Source organism: Lissotriton helveticus, chromosome 12 (genome assembly GCF_964261635.1).
Source record: "Lissotriton helveticus chromosome 12, aLisHel1.1, whole genome shotgun sequence".
In the NCBI taxonomy this organism is placed as follows: domain Eukaryota; kingdom Metazoa; phylum Chordata; class Amphibia; order Caudata; family Salamandridae; genus Lissotriton; species Lissotriton helveticus.
In genome coordinates this window covers 126,902,944-126,923,829 of record NC_136073.1, presented here as the reverse complement: position 1 = coordinate 126,923,829, position 20,886 = coordinate 126,902,944, and the positions used below count along the sequence as shown (strand labels likewise).

At 50.5% G+C, this 20,886-nt stretch overlaps 3 non-coding genes across 3 annotated transcripts; 1 reads left to right on the top strand and 2 right to left on the bottom strand.

Annotated features, from left to right (window-relative positions):
• The first annotated feature begins 3,218 nt into the window (after window positions 1-3,218).
• TRNAN-GUU (transfer RNA asparagine (anticodon GUU)) lies at window positions 3,219-3,292 on the top strand. The gene has a single exon. It is a non-coding gene; the product is annotated as a tRNA-Asn (tRNA).
• A 9,557-nt stretch (window positions 3,293-12,849) lies between these two features.
• On the bottom strand, window positions 12,850-12,921 carry TRNAG-UCC (transfer RNA glycine (anticodon UCC)). Its single transcript has one exon. It is a non-coding gene; the product is annotated as a tRNA-Gly (tRNA).
• A 6,863-nt stretch (window positions 12,922-19,784) lies between these two features.
• TRNAG-UCC (transfer RNA glycine (anticodon UCC)) lies at window positions 19,785-19,856 on the bottom strand. Its single transcript has one exon. It is a non-coding gene; the product is annotated as a tRNA-Gly (tRNA).
• Window positions 19,857-20,886: the final 1,030 nt, after the last annotated feature.

The following is a 20,886-nucleotide window of genomic DNA, read 5'->3' as shown; positions in this document are numbered from 1 at the left end:
GCGATAAGGGCAGTCTCGGTGCTATGGTTGCTTCTGAATCCGGACTGGGATGGGTCTAGGATGCTGTTGTCCTCGAGGTGCTGGGTCAGCTGCATGTTGGCGATTTTCTCGATGACCTTCACCGGGAAGGGGAGCAGGGAGATGGTCCGGAAGTTCTTCTTGAGGTCTTTGGGGCCCGCTTTGGTTTTTTTTAAGAGTGCCTTGATTTCGGCGTACTTCCAGCTTTCCGGAATGTCGCGGTGTCAAAGGAGATGTTGATGATTTTTCGAAGTTGGGGTGCGATGGTTGCGTCAGCTTTGTTGAAGATGTGGTGTGGGCAAGAGTCTGATGGCGATCCCGAGTGGATTGAGTTCATGATCTTGCGTGTCTCTTCGTCGTTGACGGGTGTCCAGGAGGTCAGATTGTTGGTGCAGGTGGCGTTCGGGGGGTGGTAAGTTGCGGTCTGGGGGGATGAGGAGTTGAGGCTGTTGTGGATGTCGGCGATCTTGCGATGAAAAAAGGTGGCCAGTGAATCGCACAGTTCCTGGGAGGGCGGGATGTCGTTCGTGTTGGCGCTGGGTTGGAGAGTTCCTTCACTATGTTGAAAAGTTCTTTGCTGTCGTGTGCGTTGTTCTCCAGTCGGGATTTGAAGGACGATCTCTTGGCTGTTCTGATGAGGTGGTGGTGTCTGCGGGTGGCGTCCTTGTGGCCTGCGTGGCTGTCTGGTGTGCGGTCGTGAATCCATTTCTTCTCCAGCTTCCGGCATGTCCGTTTGGATGTCTGGAGTTCTTCGGTGAACCAGGCGGCTTTCTTGCTGGGGTGGTTGATGGAGGGTTTCTTGAGCGGGCGAGAGTGTTGGCGCAGTCGTCGATCCACTGTCTGAAGTTACGAGAGGCGGCGTCTGGGTTGGTGGGGTTGTTGAGTTGGTTCTGGGCGAGGGTAGAGGTCAGCTGGTCCTCGGTGACTATGCTCCAGCGGCGGCGGGCCACCTGTTGGGTGCGGTGGTGCATTGTTGGTTTCATGAAGGTGAAGTGATGCAGCGGTGGTCGGTCCAGTGGAGTTCAGTGGTGTTGTTGAAGGCGACGTGGGTGCTTGTGGAGAAGACGGCGTCGAGTGTGTGGCCGGCGGCGTGGGTGGGTTCGGTAACGAGCTGTCTGAGGCCAAGGTTGGCGAGGTTGTCGATCAGGGTGGTGGAGTTGGCGTTGTTGTTCTCGAGGTGGAAGTTCAGATCCCCGAGGAGGATGTAGTCCGTGGAGGCGAGAGTGTGGGTGCTGGCGAGGTCGGCGATGGAGTCGCTGACTGGGGCCCGTGGTCCGGGGGTCTGTAGACGAGTGTTCCTCTGAGGGTGCTGTTGGGGTCGGTGTGGATCCGGAAATGGAGGTGTTCGGCTAAGTTGAGGGAGTCGTCTGTGAGGGTGTGGACCTGGAGGGTGGACTTGTGGACGATGGCTATTCATCCTCCGATTCCATTGGTGCGGTCTCTGCTGGAGATCTTGTAGCCGTCCGGGATGGCTATGGCGATGTCCGGTGCCGAGGAGTCGTTCCACCAGGTCTCGGTTAGGAAGGTAACGTCTGGGACGGAGGTGTCGAGCAGGTCCCAGAGCTCGACAGCGTGTTTGCGTGCGGAGCGGGTGTTGAGGAGTATGCATTGAAGGTGGTTGGGTCCGGGTCTTGGAGGCTTGGTGGTTCTGTTGCAGGTGAAGTTGCAGGCGTGGCAGGAGAAGGGTCCGTGGGTGTGTTTCGGGGCGGCCTGGAAGCAGCGGTGGTCTCTGCCGGTGTTGAGAGCATGGAGGGTGTTGGTGTTGAATCGGAGTCTAGTGTTGTGGAGTGCGCGGGGTCCAGGGGTTCAGGCGCTGGGCGCGGTCCAGGCGCGGACGGGTGCAGATGGGCTAGCCTTTGGCGCGCCTGCGGCACGACATCAGCGCGCCCGCTGCGCTCGTCCGCTGCGCGTCCGGGTGGCCGTTGCCATTTAAGGCGGAGGGGAGGCAGGAGCAGCTGGGAGGCGGGAGAGGGGTGGCAAGGGGGCGTGGCCTCAGGAGGAGGTGGTGAAAGAGACCGGGATACAGAAGGCAAGAGAGGGGGGTGAGGGGGTGTAGAGTGGTGAAAAATACTGTGAAAAAACGGCTGAAAATACAGTAAATCACAAGAATAAAGGACAGAGAGTAATTAAAAATACAGTACAGCACAATCAGAGAGGGAGGGAGGAGCAGCTGGGAGGCGGGAGCCGGGCAGCGAGGGGGCGTGGCCTCAGGAGGAGGTGGCGGACGAGACCGGAATACAGAAGGCAAGAGAGGAGGGGTGGGGGGCTGTAGCGCGGCGAAAAATACAGTGAAAAGACGGCAAAAGATACAGTAAATAACAGGTGGAAAAGAGTCAGAGATTAGGCAAAATTCTATACAGTACAATCAGAGACAACTATAGAAGAGGCGCAGGAGCAGTGGCAGCGGTCACTGCGGGCGCGAGCTCGCACTGGGGGGCAGCAGTGAGGCGTCAGCAGGTGGAGCTGAGTGGCGGTCGGGGAGGCGGCCCGGCCTGCAAGCAAGGGTGAGTCTCGTTACACTTCACAGCTCTCAGGTTTCCCAGCTCCATGCATGAAGAGCTCACCCAGACCAATGCTTTTCTTTGCATCTGGGGCTGGTATCCTGTTTACCTCATTATATCTCCATGCCACGAGTCCCAGAATTCAAAGTAAAAGCCTGGGCTGGGTGAGCGACTCACCCCTGGACCTAGGAAGCCTCAGAGCTCTCTCTGTGCCGTGCGGTCATCAGGGCGGCTGTGCATGTGATGGAGAGTACCAGCGCATCTCTGCAGGACAGCAATGTCCCTAGGTGTGAGGGTTGGAGAGAAGGCTGCTCTTGCACCTTTCTACCGACCTCGCCCTCTCCAAGCCTAGCAGTCTTGTTGTCTGTTTCCCACCCTCTCCCAGCTGCACCAGGGCCCCTCCTCTGGCTGTGGCAGGCGCCGCTCGACCCTTTCCTAAATAAGAGGCTTTGGGGCACATTTTGGGGCAAACTTTCCGCTCCTTCCCTCCCTCCCTGTGACGTCATTCTATATGACGATGTCCTAAGGTCTATCTCCAGCCAGGCCCAGACTCGGATGGGTAAGGACGCCCGATGCTCCGGAGAGAGAGGTCGAGACTGTAAGAGTAGCCCTGTGAGAGAGTTGCAGAGAGAGCTCACGAGCAGCCCCCATTGCCCAAGACTCGGCTGGAATTTTGCTTCCACACATCACGTTCAGCAGGTCTCTGTGGCGCAATCGGTTAGCGCGTTCGGCTGTTAACCGAAAGGTTGGTGGTTCAAGCCCACCCAGGGACGGGTTCTCTTTTTTCAAATGTTGCATTCCCTGCACACGACTCACTTCCCCTCTTGCACGTCCACTCCGCACCTGCTGCCATTCACCTCAGTTCTCAGATACCAAGAATAAACACACCCACGCCTCGAGCCGGGCTCGTTGCTCAGTGGATTCATGCATCCACTGTAGAAGTCTGTGCTTGACCTCCTTATCACAAGTTCAAATACCTGCCTATTCACTCACCCTATCATCCACCGAGGTCGATAAATGAGTACCATTTAGTTGGGTAACAATAAACATGTCTTATTCAGCGCCAGGATACCCCGTTAGGACTGAACGCGCGCTTTACAAATACACGTCATGTCGTCGAGTGCGGGCCGATCCTGACCCAAGAAGGAACTTACAAAGACGAACACAAAAGTCTTAAGAGTGTTTAGTTTAAGAGGGATCTTGCGGACTTTCACACTACTCGTTTTTGGGGTTGTCTCTTGCCCTCTTATAGGATAGGCTACATCTGCAATAGACTGTAGGACATGACATCATTAGAATGAGGTTCCATTCAATTGCTCTATGGGAGTTTAGAGGTGACTATCTTTTCATAATAAATGCAACACATTCTGTAGGCTTGGAACAAAGGAAGAGGAACGGGTCATTTGTATTTTTTGTGTCTCGTTGGGGCACTATTAAACTAGATTGTGGTTGCAGAGAGTAGTTTTGGCGAAAGGGGTACACGCCTGAAAGACTGAATAAAGTTTCTTTTTTTTTTTTTATTTATTTAAAAACTTTTATTGGCATATAAAAAAAAAAAGACCATACAAAAATATATATATATAGGTGGAGCGTACAATAGCGGTCTTTTCTATAACAGTCCATTTGTGGATGCGCGCTCTTATCATTTGTTTTCCCTCAAATTACAAGAAGGGAAGAAAGAGAAAAAAGAGAGAAAGGGGGGGGGTTTACTGGGGTTTCCTCAGGTGGTCATCGAGTGGGCGCCACATGTGTAGTTTGGCGTTGTGTTCTTTTGAGAAGTTGCCTGTGATGTTGTCTGCTCCTCTCAGGAAAGTGACCCAATTAATCCATGTTTTAAAGTTCGCTTTGGCTGTGTTCTTCCAGTTCGTTAGGATTATTTTAAGGGCTGCTGTGAGGAGTAGGTCTAGGAGTTCTCTCTCTTCTCTACTTTTTAGGTTCGCGGTTAGGTGTTCTGTCGCCAGGCTTACGAAGCTGATTGTTAGGTCGGTTTTGAGCATATCGTTCAAGAAGGTGTTGATCTGTGTCCAGAACCTCTTGACTTTCACGCAGGTGAAAATGAGGTGTTCCAGGGTGCCTTCTTCTTTCTGGCAGTTCCAGCATGTGCTTGATTCTGCGATGCCGACCTTGTGGAGCTTGGATGGCGTCCAGTAGGCCCTGTGGAGTAGCCAATACTTTGTTTGCGCTAGTTGTGGGGGTACTTTGTTTGTTGTCGCTGAGCTCCACATTTTTGCCCGTTCTATTTCATTCAGTTGCCTGCCCAGGAGCGTCTCCCATGCGTTAGTGGCTTTCTTGTTCTGTGCCAGCGTGGAGGGGCTTAGGAGCTTGTATATCTTTGCAGTTTGGTGACCTGCTGAGTTGAGGATTTGCAGGTACTTGATGATGCCTGGCTCCCCTCTACGTAGGTTCGCTTTCGTTATTGCTGTCTTGATCTTTAGGAAGTTGTAGAGCTCTTGGTTTGGAAGGTCGTGTAGCTGCTGTAGGTTCTGGAACGTCAGCGGCCCTTGCTTGATTTCTGTCTGGTTGGGGAGGCTAATGCCTTTCTCGATCCATATGTCATTGTGCAATGTCGCTCCATGATAGGTTACTTTTGTGTTGAACCAGATAGATTCCCATGCTGTGTTTTTCAGCTTCTGCGCCATGCGTCTGTCTACTTTCATCAGTGCCTCCTTCGTGTGTTTCAGTATGGCGTTGGACTTTAGTGGGTGCCTGTTTGCTGTTAGAAGGGCTATTGGCTTGAGCCCTCCCAGGATATCTTGTTCGACCTCTAGCCATACTGGTTTGTATGTTTGTGTGTCGTCTATCCAGGCAATACCTTGTCTCGGCAGGCATGCCGTTTGGTATGTTTTGAAGTTCGCCAGGTTGAGGCCTCCAAGGTCTCTTGTCAGTCTTAGTTTTTGTAGGCTTATCCTTGGTTTTTTGTTTTTCCATAGGAAGATGTTTATGAGTTGGTCTAGTTTTTTGTGGAATGTCTCTGTCATTGGGAGTGGCAGCATTGTTAGCGTGTAGTTTATCGCCAGGGTTATCATCATTTTGATGGTTTCAATTCGACCCCACCAGCTTATGTATTTTGGCGACCATAACTCCAGCCTTTCTCTTATTTTTTTCAGTGTAGGGTCCTCGTTATGTTGTAGCGTTGATGTGAGGTCTCTTCCAAAGTGGAGTCCTAGATATTTTAGTGGTTTCGTCTGCCATGCCAGTCCGGATTCGCCTAGGACCTCTCTTGTGGTGTGGACATTCATTGGCTTGCACTCCGATTTCTCCTTGTTGAGTTTGTAGCCTGAAGCTGCCGCGTATTCTCCTATTGTGGCCATGAGCGCTTTTATTGATGTCGAGGGGTTTGCTGATTAGGATGTCGTCTGCGTACGCCGCTAGTTTGACAGTCTTTCTCTTGATCTTGACGCCTGTTATACCTGTGTTGTCCCTTATTCTGGCTAGCAAGGGTTCTAGAGCGAGCAAGAAGAGGCCGGGGGAGAGGGGGCATCCTTGTCTGGTGCCTCTTCCCAGCGTGAGCGTTTCGGATGCACTCCCGTTTACCACTATTTTTGCTCTCGGTTTGTTGTAGAGGGCCATGACCATTGCCGTGTATTTTTCCCCCAGTCCGAAACTTCCCATGCAGTTTCTCAAGAAGGGCCACGAGACTCTGTCAAAGGCCTTCTCCGCATCCAGCGCTATCATGACTGCTTGTTCGTTACTACTTGCTGTGTGGTTGATTAGGTGGCACAGTAGCCTTGTGTTGTCCTGCGATAGTCTGTTTTTAATGTATCCCACTTGTGAGGTGTGGATGATGTCTGGCAGGATTCTGTTTAGTCTATTGGCTAAGACCTTCGCGTAGATTTTGCAGTCGACATTTATTAGCGAGATTGGTCTGTAGTTCTGGGGATATTGTGGGTCTTTCCCCTCCTTGGGTATTATGGTGATATTGGCCTCGCACATGGACTCCGTCATCTTCCCGTTCTGGATGCATGTCGAGTAAGTTTGTGCCATTAGTGTTTTAATGTGTTCGCTGAAAGTTTTGTAGAATGCTGCGGAGTATCCGTCTGGTCCTGGCGCTTTGTTCTGTTTCAGTTGGCTTATAGCTGTTCCAATCTCTTCTTCCGTTATGTCAGCTTCGAGCGATTCCCTCTCCTCCTCCTTGAGTTTGGGCAGATTGGTGTTATTGAGCAGATCTAGCCCTGCATCTTTGCTCAGGGTCTGATCCTCAGTGTACAGCTCTTGGTAGAATTGTCTGAAGACTTCTAGTATTCCTTTGTTCGTTGTTTGGGACTTGTTCGTTCGATCTGTTATCGCTGCTATCGTGTGCTGCCTCTGCTTTGCCTTTAGGTACGATGCCAGCAGTTTCCCTGCTTTGTTTGCTGCGCATAGGTTGACTGATTTGAACTTCGTTAGCCAGGACCCTGCCCTCTCGCTTAAGATCTTGTTCAGTTCGTATTTCTTTTTTGTGAGCAGGGTGAGCGTGTTCTTGTCTGTTATGTTTGCGCAGTGACCTCTCTCCAGTGCTGTTATCTCCTCCTCAAGCTCGAAGATTTTCTTGTTTCTGTTTCTGTTCATCCTGGATTTGATGTTTATTAGTTTCCCCCTTAGTGTCGCTTTGAGGGCGTCCCATATGATGTCCTTCCCTACTTCGCCATTGTCGTTGTGCTCGAGGTATTCTTTAATTGTGGCTTCAATTTCTTTAACGTTCTCTCTGTTCTGGAGGATGTCGTCGTTCAGCCTCCATCTCCTCGTTGGGTTTTCGTTGTGTTTGCCACTTAGAGTGAGTGTTATGTGAGCGTGATCCGAGATGGTAATTGGAGCTATCTCCATTTCTTCTATGAGGTGCGTGTGCGTGTTGGACATCAGTATGTAGTCAATCCTGCTGTAGGAGTTGTGTGGGTGTGAGTAGAAGGTATACTCGCGCGCTGACGGGTGTTGAAGCCTCCATGGGTCTGCTAGATGCAGTTTGATGCATAGGTCTTTCAGGGTGCTGTTGTTGTTGTTGGAGTTATGGCTCGGTCTGTTTGGGTGCCTGTCTGTTGCCTGGTCCATTGTCTTGTTCATGTCCCCAGCTGTGATCAGGAGGTCTTCTTGGGGCAGGTCGGATAGTTTGCTGTCCACTCCCTGCCAAAATTGTTTGTCTTCAGAGTTGGGGCCATATATGTTGACCATGTGAATTCTGTCGCTCCCTCTCTGGACACTCGTTATTAGCATGCGGCCGTCTTCGTCTGCGTCCATTGTTTGTGTTGTTAGGTTGGCCCTCTTGCTCAGGATCGTTATAACTCCTCTTTTTTTTCCCTTTGCTGGCGAGCAGAGTACTTCCCCTATCCATCTTGCTTTGAGTTGCTTTGCTTCTTCTTCTGAGAGCTTGGTCTCTTGCAGCATGTATACGTCTCCCTTTAGTTTGGCCAGGTGCTCTAATATTTTCCTCCGTTTGACCGGGTGATTCAGTCCTTTAACGTTCATGGACACTATCTTCAGGTCAGTGGACAGGCCAGCTTTTGTTGGGTCTGTCATGGTGGTCTGGTGTTGTCGCTGGTGCTTTGCGTTTTGTAGCCCCCCCCAGGGGCTTGGATGGGAATAGAAAGAGGGAAAAAGTATAGGATGTATGAAGAGAAAGGGAAGAGTAGATGTATTTTGTTCATTACACAAATGGTGGCTATACCATGTACTGTCATGTCCGCCAGCTTCACTCCTCCCCCCTGCCCGCCCACCTCCCCCCTCCCCCCCTCCCCCGTCAGTAGTAAACCGGGTGTGCGACAGCAAGGGTCCTCACACTCCCCCCCCCCCCAAGTCCTTGCTAAGTCTCTGTTGTTGGGCTGGCCCCCAGCCCCTAAGGTTTCTTCATCCGTACTGGTTTTTAAAAAAAAAGAAAAAGAAAAAAGGATATGGTTGTTGTTTTCCTGCCTCTTCTTCCGTGGCTGCGATGGCTCTGCTGAGGTGGCTGCTTGTTGTGCGATTGTCTGAGGTAGATTTGTTCGTTTAAGTTCAGAGTCTCGGTGCACGGTTGCGCATGCATGTTACACCTCTTTGCTAAAGTCTCTGGTGTTCTGCCTCTTCTTCCGTGGCTGCGATGGCTCTGCTGAGGTAGCTGCGTTTGCTCTTGTTGTGCGATTGTCTGAGGTAGATTTGTTCGTTTAGGTTTAAGTTCAGAGTCTCAGTGCATGGTTGCGCATGCATGTTACACAAGCACATTCTCTTTCCTATTCCTCCCCTTCGTTTGTTTCGTCCGAGGACGCCGTTCGCTTCGCCCCCGGGCTTGGTAGCTCCATTTCTTCTGGTTCCGGCCCTTGTAGGTATCTGTGTAGGTCGTTGGGGTCGTCGAAAATTCTGCTTCCGTGCCTGTCTGTCACTCTCATTTTTGACGGGCCCGCAAAGGTGAAGGCGATGTTCTTTTTTCGCAGGTGGTCCCTTTGGGCTAGGAAGCCTTTCCTCACCTCGACTGTTAGTTTGGAGAAGTCTTGGGTGATTGTTACTTTGCTTCCGTTTGCCAGCATCGGACGGCCTTTCCTGGCTACGGAGGAGATCGCGTCAGTGTGATTTTCTCTTAGCGGTTTGCATATTACAGGCCTCGGGGCGTTGCTATTCGCTTGCTTTCTGGCCGGTATGCGATATGCTTTGGTGATTTCGAGCGGTTTGTCGAAGCTGAGTCCGGTGAGCTTGGGTATTAGAGACTCCAGCATTAGGGCGCATGCCCCCGGTGTATCTTCCTCCTCCTCGGGCACACCCAAGAGTCTTATGTTGCCTTTGCGGCTCCTGTCCTCCTGCTCCGCCATGGCCTTTTGTAGCGCCGTCGTTCTCTTTATCACCAGCCCCAGGTCTTTGTGTGTTATGGTGGCATTATCCTCCAGCAGGCCAATCCTTTTCTCTGCCTCGTCTATCCTGCCGTTGGCTTTGCTTTGCTCTGCTCTGATCGCTATTAGCTCCATCTGGATGCTGTCTACTGTCTTTTTCGTGGCCTTTGCCAACTCGTTCCCTTCTGTTATTTTCTTCAGGAGAGTGTCTAGTGTGATGGTCCCGTCGCCCTGGCTGCTGCGCTCCTTGCTCGGGGAGGCTGGAGTTTAATTCTTGCTCTTTTTCAAGTCGTTTGCGCCGTGTTTCCCGTCTCTCCCTGCCATGGCTTCGGTGCCTCCTCTGGCCTGGCTAGTCTTGGGTCTCCCTCCTATTGGCGGTTGTCTTGTGGCGGCTCTGTTTCCTTCCTTTCCTTCTTTGTTCCTAAGGGTGCTTATTGCAGCGGGGGTTGTCTCTGAACCTGGGTGGCCACTTGACCACTCTAGTTTTTGTCCTGTACTCCGCCAGCCTCTTGCGGTTCTACCCCTTATCCTGCCTTCCTGCGCTCTCTCCGGTTTAAAATCTCGTAGCTCCGCACCCTCTGCTGTTGGTTTGGGATGTGGGCTTGGCTGCGGCTCCTGTACCTTGCTTCTGCGTGCGCGCTCGTTGCTCCGCGTCGGCAGTCTGCCCGCTGCTTCCGCCGCAGTTTGAGGGGTTAGTCTCTCTCTCGGCGTAGTTCTGGGCCACTTTGTAGTCTTTGTCTCCTTTTGTTGTCTCGGGTGCTCGTGCGGCGCTTCCGTGAGTGTATCCCGCCTCACCCTGGTCGCCTGCTCGCTTCAGCACCTTTCCCAAGATGGCCGCCTCTCTATTATGCCTCTGCCTCGTGCCTGTACTGAGCGTTGACTCTTCGGTTTTATTATTGTTAATTTATTTCTTTCTTTTATTTATTTTCCCCTCAGCTGGGTTGGTCTCAGGTTGGTGTGCCCCCCTTCAGCCTTGGTTGTTGGTGTGGCGCTTCTGCGAGGTCTCCTTCGCCTGTCCCCCGCTTCACCCTCGCAAAGATGGTCGCCTGCTCGCCTCACCGCCTTTCCCAAGATGGCCGCCTCTCTTTATGCCTCTGCCTCGTGCCTGTACTGAGCGTTGACTCTTTGGTTTGCTGTTGCTAATGTATTTCTTTCTTTTATTTATTTCCCCCTCTGCTGGGTTGGTCTCGGGTTGGTGTATCCCCCTACAGCTCCGGTTGTTAGTGTGGCGCTTCTGCGCGGTCTCCTCGCCTCACCTTCACCAAAATGGCCGCTTGCTCGCTTCTGGCCTCTACCAAGATGGCCGCCCCCCTTTTGTGCCTCTACTTCGTGGTTGCACTGAGTGGTTCTCTTGGGGGCTCTGTTGTCTGTTTATTTGTTTCAATTTCCCCCTCCGCTACCAGCGCTTGCCTTCAAACGGCAGGTTCGGCCCCAGGCGCTTCCCCCGGGCGGCCTCGTGGCGGGCTCCGTGCCTCCACGGCTGCCGCTTGCTCTTTGGCTTGTTCCGCTGCCTGCCCCCTGCTCGCGCTGATCTCCTGCCGACCGCACTCTTGCTATGCGGTCTTGCCTCACGCGTCGGGGCGCTTCGCTTGGGGAAGAGCCTTCCTTGCGGTGCGGTCGCCCCTCACCCCTCGGTTATCCCACACCAAGATGGCTGCCTCTATTCCTTGTCTGTGGCAGGGGGGGGGGTTTCGGGGGTGTTTTTTGCTCGCTGCCTTACTCACGGTACTGGCGGTCCTTTTCCCTTCTACCGGCTTCGGGGGGAGCTCGGCGCCTGATGTCTGGTGCCTCTTGCTTGGTGTCGCGGCAGTCCGTTCACTTCGTCTCCGAGGCGTCCGCCATCTTGCCTACTTCTTCTCCTCTTGGCTGGCTTTCTTCTTTCCGCTTTCTCCCCTGTTTCTGATGGTAGCGCCCCAGCTTGGCTCAGCTTAAGCGGTGCCCCTGTCGTTCACACACCTCTTTTCTCGGGTTATGTAGCGCTTCTTTCGCGTTTGTCTGCCCTGCTCGCCGTTCTTTGACTCGGGGGGTCGGGAGCTCCGGACTTAGGACTGCTTCCTCCTTGCCATCCAAGCCACGCCCCCAGACTGAATAAAGTTTCAAGGAAACTCTGAGAATACAAAGATTCTGTGTAGGACTGTTACACTTCTGTGAAAAGGCCTGACTGGGCTACGTGCTGAATATGAGGTGGATTTGAGTCTAGTGAAAGCTAAATTCATCTATCATGCATTTAGTCACCTCGTTTTTTTGTGTGATTTTTCTGATTCTAATGGTTTTGCTTAACTTTGCAAGCTACCTTGAAATGTAAATCCATCTAAAAAACAACTGGTCTCGGCTACTGTTAGTCCTGCAGGAGGACTTGCAGTCAGGGGAACACACAAAACTGAACTTCTACCCCTGCTTCTCAGCCTGATCCAAGGCGCACTGCTGAACCAAGATGGAAACCATGGGCCTTATTTATGAAGGCCTTGCGCTGCCGGAGCATAACTTTTTCCCATGTTAAAAGTGACGCACCGGCGGCGCAAGGCCTTCATAAATAAGGCCCCATGGCTCTAAGCATCTCACTGTCTCCCCTGCAAGAAAGGCTCTCACTCTGTAGCTCAGTCCACGAGTAATGAGGGAAGACCTCCGGAGCCCCCAGGGTGCACCATCACTCTTCAGCGGAATGTCCACGGCTCTAGCTGGACTGGTCACAGGAGACGTGGGGGAAATCCCTAGGGGGCAGAGGGCCTGGAGATGCTTTTTACACTAAAAGAGCTGTTTTGATGCTCAGTCCTCACCAAGACCAAAAAAGAATTGAGAAATTGACTTTATATTTCCGTACAGTCATGTACAAGATTTTAGCAGCAAACAAATAATAGTTCTTGATATGGTGGCAGACCCTGAAAGATTGTAATATTTCACGATTATTTTCAGAACTGCCTGTAAGCACTTTTCTTTTTATTTGCTGCCAGTGTGTTAGACACCAGCCCAGCCCTGCAGAAGGAGAGCTATAACACAAATCTATGTATAATAATGCAATCTAAGTCACTCCCCTCTCTCTTACATCATTCCCTCCTCCGGATGTATGACGTTACAACGCATACTTTTACAACGCCTACCTTTACATCACAAGTTTTACAACGCATATCATTACAACGCATAATGCTTTTGGGCGCTGGATAGTGAATAGTTTAATTTACTATTCCAACTCTATTCCCCGTGGATAGTAGGGAAGGTGTTGGATAGTACATTAAACCTATTCCCTATCCTAGAGCGCCCCCCAGCGCTATGCGTTGTAATGGTTTGCGTTGTAAAAGTTGCGTTGTAATGGTAGAGCGTTGCAAAAGTTTCGTTGTAAAGGCTGTATACCCCTCCTCCTCTCCTTGGTTATGTGTCCTCCCAATTCCTTCTTCTCTCCCCACGCGCTTTCCATCTGAGTGACAGTAAGTGATGCATGTCTCTCCCAGTGGCTGCTTTTAAGAGAAGGGTCCCGCACAATGTTAGTACTGTGGGGGATGTATAATTTGATATTAAAACATACATAGTAATATTACATTTAATATATAGTTAAGAAAAACATGCGATGCGTTGGCCGGGAATCTAACCCGGGTCAACTGCTTGGAAGGCAGCTATGCTCACCACTATACCACCAACGCTTGGCGGGAACATTCCTTCCTGCATTATTTAAATCAACGAGCAAAAGACGTGCCACATTCTCGTAGGGTAATATCCCTTAAGTTAACTGCACCATTTCCACACAGACCTTATCACTCTAATGACCTTTCTAAGACCCTCAGTCTGTCCGCTTTGACAGCCCCTCCTCAGGCGGAGCAGCGCTCACACTGGAGCCCTCGTCTTTACCCAAAGCGCGCAGGTGCCCGGATGCTGACTACAGCTTCAATCCAGTTCTAGCAGTAGGGTAGCCTTAGTACTATGAGCCCTAATGGGTTTTCCTGGCCCCGGTGCCACTGCACATGCTGCACTGATGCAAGCTACACCCACGTGAGAAGGAGGGAGAAGTGTGGCTCAATGGTTAGAGCAGCAGACCCTGATGCAGAGGTCTAGCCCGGGCCCAGGGTTCAATTCCCTGCCTCGGCGGGTCTTGAGCTCAAAAATTCCACGGACCTGATAATTCTCGCCTCGGTGCCTATTAGTTCCACTCTGCAACTCTGGGCAATAGCTTGTTTAATCTCCACAACGGCCCCACAACGCTAAGGATGCCTGGCCTCCACCTTGGGGGTGCCCAGGAGTGGACACCTCACACAGTGGTATTCGAACAAGCGCCTTGAGACCCTTGCGGGTGAGTAGTGTGCTATACAAGTATCAATTTACACGCGCCCTGGAACTGTGGATTCGAGCTGTCTCGAGGGGCGGGTACAGGCCACCTGCAGTGCGTAGATCGGGGGATCTCGAAGGGATTGTCCCGCTCCAGACATTCAACTCCAGGGAAAGTGATGGAGGACATGGGAATTCAAGGAAGGGGCGGCTGAGCTTCGGTCAATTCAGTTTGACCTCCACAAAGGCATTGATTTCTGAGAAGAACCATTTAAGTGACTTGTCTCTGGTGAGGAGAAAGGGGATTGTGGTGGTGGTGGTTGGGGTGAAGACTGTTTCCCTTCATGTCTGCCAATTTGTCAATGTTACTGTTAAGTACAGTCACTAAGATGATCAACCACAGCAACAAAAACCGGATGCTAGCGCCATGGGGCATACATGCGCTCTATAAATGTTTACTAACATATCATAACCCTGCATGAATAAAACTAAGCAACATAGTTAAATGACACGTGCCTAACTCTGCAAGCCCCCATGCCATGACTCACCTTAGAACCCAACCAAACCCTACACCTGACCCTCACCCATCAACAGGACGCTACTCACTAACACAACCAACCTCACCAGAAGCAAGTCCTGACCAACACACCCATGTAGGTGCATTGATATGGGTAGTGACCGACAGCACCCGCTGAAGATTACTACCCCTTAAAACCTGGCCGAAACACATGCAGAGCTACATAGCCACACTCAGCAGCAAACATCTGCATTTAGAACTTCTATAATCTCCTCTTCCTCCCCATAAATCATGAATCTACTCTTTATCACAGTGACGTACACTTCCTAAGACAAACAAGTTCTACATAGTGAATTTCTAAAATTGCTTAATCACACCACACAGATTATGGTCAAGGTTATAGTCGTCCACAAAGGCATCATAGCAATGAAAAGCGTCTCAGACTGAGCACCTTTACCCACACTGCATGAAGGAATACAAGACCTTCCTTCCAGTCATACTGACTGATAAACCACTATATTGCAGCCCTGCATTCTAAAGTGGACTCATTGACTCAGTAGCACATATTCTAAATTGCTCGCTCATCTTATTACTAGATTTCAATGTCTGATGTTACCCCCACCCCTAAACACCAAGACATAATCTCACATTTAGAACAAGCAGAGAAATTATCAATATCCTCAGCAGCTCTCCATGCCACTGGAGTCAAGCCAGCCTCGCTGATGAAGGGCGATACCCCGAAACCGGTCCCAGGATGCTTGTTTCCAGTCCAGGGAGGACCTGGCATGGCAGTTCGGGCCGGACTGTACACGGGGAGCAGGGTGAAGACTGATTTGCAGATGGCTAGATTTAGGCCCAGATCTCTGTACTGGGGAGAGTGTTTGACATTGTTCAACATTCTGTCCATCAATTGTTCTTTTTGCGACAAACACTGCAGGGCATACATTGAATGCGTTCCTTGTTCCAACAAACTGGGAGCAAAACTATACTCTTTGTCAAGTAGCACCAAGAGGCCAAGATGTTGGCAAATGTGTGATATCACACTGTAACACCACACACACACACACACACACTCAGCACACACATAACACAAAGTAACAAAACGTGCCATAACATCACATCATAACAGATAGGTTGGTACACTATAATATTTAAGTTGTTTTAGTTCATAAATCTGTTAAAAGTGTATTTGAATACACAATATATAATGGTTTGCTTCCAAACCGGTGGCTCAATCAGTGCCCCTGAGCCCTGATCCCTAAGCTTCTTTCTGTCTTAAATATTCAGATGGGACCAGTTAGAACCATCTGCTCTGTACCTGTGAAGAGCCTGGAGGGAGCGGAGCAGAATGTGGAAGAGAAGAGATTAATGCAGAGGAACAGATATAGAGAGAGGGAGACACTCAGGGGACTTGTGATGGCACACAGAGGGGCGCCCTCCAAATGGTCTCACTTCACCAATCTTAAGGGTGAAGAGCATTGTATGAGTGTTTGTGTTCAGTCAGCTATTAGACACTTACGTGTTTGTGGCCAGTCCCATGCACTAACCCAACACACCAGTGAAATATGTGAAAAGCTGCAGAGAAGTAAAAATACGAGGAGCAGTCTAAGAAATCCGCAGAAATTAAAAAAACGAAAAAAGTAAAATAAACACAGCTCATGAACTACAATGATCTATAATGTTTAGTCTGCAACTTACTGGAAATGTATATGGTATCTGCCCTCACATACGCGCATCGCACAGTGTGTGCTTTACCGCAGAAATATTAATGCTCAGTCACATCTCTGATCAATGGTCATAGGACTGTCGGAATTTAAGGGAATAAAAAGATGAAAGCAGTCGCTTGTCTTTTAGGAATATAGTTGAGCGGCGCAGGGAACACGCTGGGCCCAGTGACCTCGTGTCAAAAGGTCTGTCTTCTGCAGGCCATGTTGACTTTCAGCAGCATATTTTCATTTGTACATTTCATGATTAGTTTGAATTAACTTCAGTTGAATGAAAACGTCATAATTTACGTCATAATTTGTTTTCCATTCCACAACTGGAAAGAATGAGTGAGTGGCAATCTAGTAATACCACAGCACCATCTACTGTCCTTCAACTGAAGTGTCCGACACAGAGTTAAGGTATGTGCCTGCCCGAGGCCACCCTGTGGCCATCAGGAGGGCGGGCCCTTAGTCGCGGAGGGCTGCCCCCGTCCAGTAATATGGTCAGCCACTCCCCCCCAGGGCAGGCGTTGCCCGGTGGGATGTGGGCGGGTCAGGTGACGTGCGTCCAGGGCGGCAGGCAGGGAGAGGGGGGTATATCTCTCCCCCTCGCCATTGCTCAGGCCTCTTTGCCGCTCCGGACGTCGCGCGCTCTACGTCGGGGACACTCTTTTGCAGTAACGGGTCTCCTTTGTTGTGCCACGTCGCGCCGTTGGTCTAGCTGTGTCGGTGATTGTACGGTGAGTCCAGGTGTCTGGGGCGCTCCCAGTGTATTGGTGGCTCACGGGTTAAGGTGGTGGCACAGCGAGGTGTAGGTTTTGAGGCTTGGGTATTTGCCCCCGCTGGACACGCCTCGTGTTCTGAGTTTGGCGTCCGTGTTTTTTATGAGTCCCAGGGCATGGCTGTGGGGGCATAGTATCTGTTCCAGCGCGGCCTGCCCCGAGCATAGAGATGCGCGGCCTTGGTCTGGCCTGGGCGAAGTGATGCGCAATTGGCAGGGAGCGGTTTGAAATTACGGAACTCCCCCAAAGCTCCCACCACAGTTGGGGAGTTGGTGGGCTAGTGGTAGAGGCGTCCGTTATAAATGTATCTCACGAGGGTTTTGATTGCGAAGGAGATAGACTGTCGGTCAATCTCTAATCTGGCGAGCCGGTTCGAGCCTCGGCAATGTGTCTCAACATCGTGTGATTCTGGCCAAGTGAAATAACCCCCGTGCCTATCTGAACTTGTGATTTCATGCCTCCGGGTCTAGTTGGTGCTATGATACTCCGGCAGATAGTTTTGCATGGCAAAAGCGGGTGAATGAGGGGCGCGTTGGCCTTTACAAGCGGTCCGCTGGAGCTCCAGGCAGTGTTCAATGCGCTATCACCAATGAGCTATAGCTCAGTGGCAATTTCGTCTGCCTCTGGTGGCGCAGGTTTCTCCAAGGCAAGGGTTCGAAGGGTGCGGGCAAAGTTAGGTGGGGATAAAACAAACAAACTTTCGATTGTGTTTTGCCCATGTTCTGTCCCGGGGTGCAGCTGGGGGTGAAGGGCTGCTCCCGCTCTGTAAGCGGGGATTACGAACTGTTTCACGTGAAGTCTTGGTTTGCGGTTTTAGGAACCCCCTTTTGAAAGATAAAGTCAATTAATTCCCCTTCAAGCATGGTCGGTTAGAGAGGGATCCAGCTCCCCCCGCATCCCTCTGCATTTCGTGTTTTAGGAAAGTTCAACTTTTGTGCTGGCAACATCCGGCTGGCATCTTAAAGCTTGTGCAGCTCGGGTTAGCGCAGTGGAAGAGCGTGCAGTTTGCAAGCACTTACAGCCTGATTCATGTAGGTAAATTGCACTCGCAAAGGGCCAGATTCTGAGATTCTGGCCCTTTGCGAGTGCGATTTTTGCATTTGGTATTCACAATCCCAAATGCAAAAATCGCTATGTAAGAATTCGCATATTTGCGTGGAATGGCATTTGAGGAATCTCTAATAGAGATTCCTCAAATGCTATTCATGACACAAAACAAAATAGCGATTTTGGACTTTTGGGGCCGCTATTTACCGAGAGGTCAGACCTGTCGGTAAATAGCAAAAACTCAGAAAAATGCTTTTAAAAGCATTTTTCTAAGTTGCATGTTGCACACACACATGTCCTTTGGACATGTGTGCGCGCAACACCTGTTCAAACGTGCATTTTAGGGGTGCTACAGGGCGTCCTTTGGACACCCCTGGCACCCTTAAAATCGCTATCTCATTTGCGAGTAGCAAATTGCTACTCGCAAATGAGGGATACTCCCCATTCATTCCTATGGGCCTCTTGGCCCATAGGAATGAATGGGGAGTATTTGCGAGTAGCAAATTGCTACTCGCAAATAAAGAACATGTAGGAATCGCTATTTAAGTAGCAATTCCTACATGAATGCCGTTTTGCGTGTCCTCAATAGCGAATCGCTATGATTCGCTATTAGGGCCACGCAAAACGGCCTGTACATGAATCAGGCTGTTAGTCTAGGGTTCGAACCCCCCCTTGGGGCGCGCGGGCTTTCACTAGCATTAGAAGGTTCGCGTTTGCATCAAAAAAGGGCGCATGTATGCCATTCTATTTTCATCTTCATTGAATTAACGGGTGTCATAATAGATTTTCACGACCCATCAGAAATGTAGGTTTAACATTAAATTCCGTCGGTATCGATGCATTGTAATACTTACCTGGAATACATGTCGGTCGCCCCCCCCCCCCTGCGCCGCACGTAGACAGGGTCCCCCCACCGAGAGTTGGTGGCATAGGGCTTATCAGTTCCCTTACATGATCTCGGCTACTGTTAGTCCTGCAGGAGGACTTGCAGTCAGGGGAACACACAAAACTGAACTTCTACCCCTGCTTCTCAGCCTGATCCAAGGCGCACTGCTGAACCAAGATGGAAACCATGGGCCTTATTTATGAAGGCCTTGCGCTGCCGGAGCATCACTTTTTCCCATGTTAAAAGTGACGCACCGGCGGCGCAAGGCCTTCATAAATAAGGCCCCATGGCTCTAAGCATCTCACTGTCTCCCCTGCAAGAAAGGCTTTCACTCTGTAGCTCAGTCCACGAGTAATGAGGGAAGACCTCCGGAGCCCCCAGGGTGCACCATCACTCTTCAGCGGAATGTCCACGGCTCTAGCTGGACTGGTCACAGGAGACGTGGGGGAAATCCCTAGGGGGCAGAGGGCCTGGAGATGCTTTTTACACTAAAAGAGCTGTTTTGATGCTCAGTCCTCACCAAGACCAAAAAAGAATTGAGAAATTGACTTTATATTTCCGTACAGTCATGTACAAGATTTTAGCAGCAAACAAATAATAGTTCTTGATATGGTGGCAGACCCTGAAAGATTGTAATATTTCACGATTATTTTCAGAACTGCCTGTAAGCACTTTTCTTTTTATTTGCTGCCAGTGTGTTAGACACCAGCCCAGCCCTGCAGAAGGAGAGCTATAACACAAATCTATGTATAATAATGCAATCTAAGTCACTCCCCTCTCTCTTACATCATTCCCTCCTCCGGATGTATGACGTTACAACGCATACTTTTACAACGCCTACCTTTACATCACAAGTTTTACAACGCATATCATTACAACGCATAATGCTTTTGGGCGCTGGATAGTGAATAGTTTAATTTACTATTCCAACTCTATTCCCCGTGGATAGTAGGGAAGGTGTTGGATAGTACATTAAACCTATTCCCTATCCTAGAGCGCCCCCCAGCGCTATGCGTTGTAATGGTTTGCGTTGTAAAAGTTGCGTTGTAATGGTAGAGCGTTGCAAAAGTTTCGTTGTAAAGGCTGTATACCCCTCCTCCTCTCCTTGGTTATGTGTCCTCCCAATTCCTTCTTCTCTCCCCACGCGCTTTCCATCTGAGTGACAGTAAGTGATGCATGTCTCTCCCAGTGGCTGCTTTTAAGAGAAGGGTCCCGCACAATGTTAGTACTGTGGGGGATGTAGAATTTGATATTAAAACATACATAGTAATATTACATTTAATATATAGTTAAGAAAAACATGCGATGCGTTGGCCGGGAATCGAACCCGGGTCAACTGCTTGGAAGGCAGCTATGCTCACCACTATACCACCAACGCTTGGCGGGAACATTCCTTCCTGCATTATTTAAATCAACGAGCAAAAGACGTGCCACATTCTCGTAGGGTAATATCCCTTAAGTTAACTGCACCATTTCCACACAGACCTTATCACTCTAATGACCTTTCTAAGACCCTCAGTCTGTCCGCTTTGACAGCCCCTCCTCAGGCGGAGCAGCGCTCACACTGGAGCCCTCGTCTTTACCCAAAGCGCGCAGGTGCCCGGATGCTGACTACAGCTTCAATCCAGTTCTAGCAGTAGGGTAGCCTTAGTACTATGAGCCCTAATGGGTTTTCCTGGCCCCGGTGCCACTGCACATGCTGCACTGATGCAAGCTACACCCACGTGAGAAGGAGGGAGAAGTGTGGCTCAATGGTTAGAGCAGCAGACCCTGATGCAGAGGTCTAGCCCGGGCCCAGGGTTCAATTCCCTGCCTCGGCGGGTCTTGAGCTCAAAAATTCCACGGACCTGATAATTCTCGCCTCGGTGCCTATTAGTTCCACTCTGCAACTCTGGGCAATAGCTTGTTTAATCTCCACAACGCTAAGGATGCCTGGCCTCCACCTTGGGGGTGCCCAGGAGTGGACACCTCACACAGTGGTATTCGAACAAGCGCCTTGAGACCCTTGCGGGTGAGTAGTGTGCTATACAAGTATCAATTTACACGCGCCCTGGAACTGTGGATTCGAGCTGTCTCGAGGGGCGGGTACAGGCCACCTGCAGTGCGTAGATCGGGGGATCTCGAAGGGATTGTCCCGCTCCAGACATTCAACTCCAGGGAAAGTGATGGAGGACATGGGAATTCAAGGAAGGGGCGGCTGAGCTTCGGTCAATTCAGTTTGACCTCCACAAAGGCATTGATTTCTGAGAAGAACCATTTAAGTGACTTGTCTCTGGTGAGGAGAAAGGGGATTGTGGTGGTGGTGGTTGGGGTGAAGACTGTTTCCCTTCATGTCTGCCAATTTGTCAATGTTACTGTTAAGTACAGTCACTAAGATGATCAGCAACAAAAACCGGATGCTAGCGCCA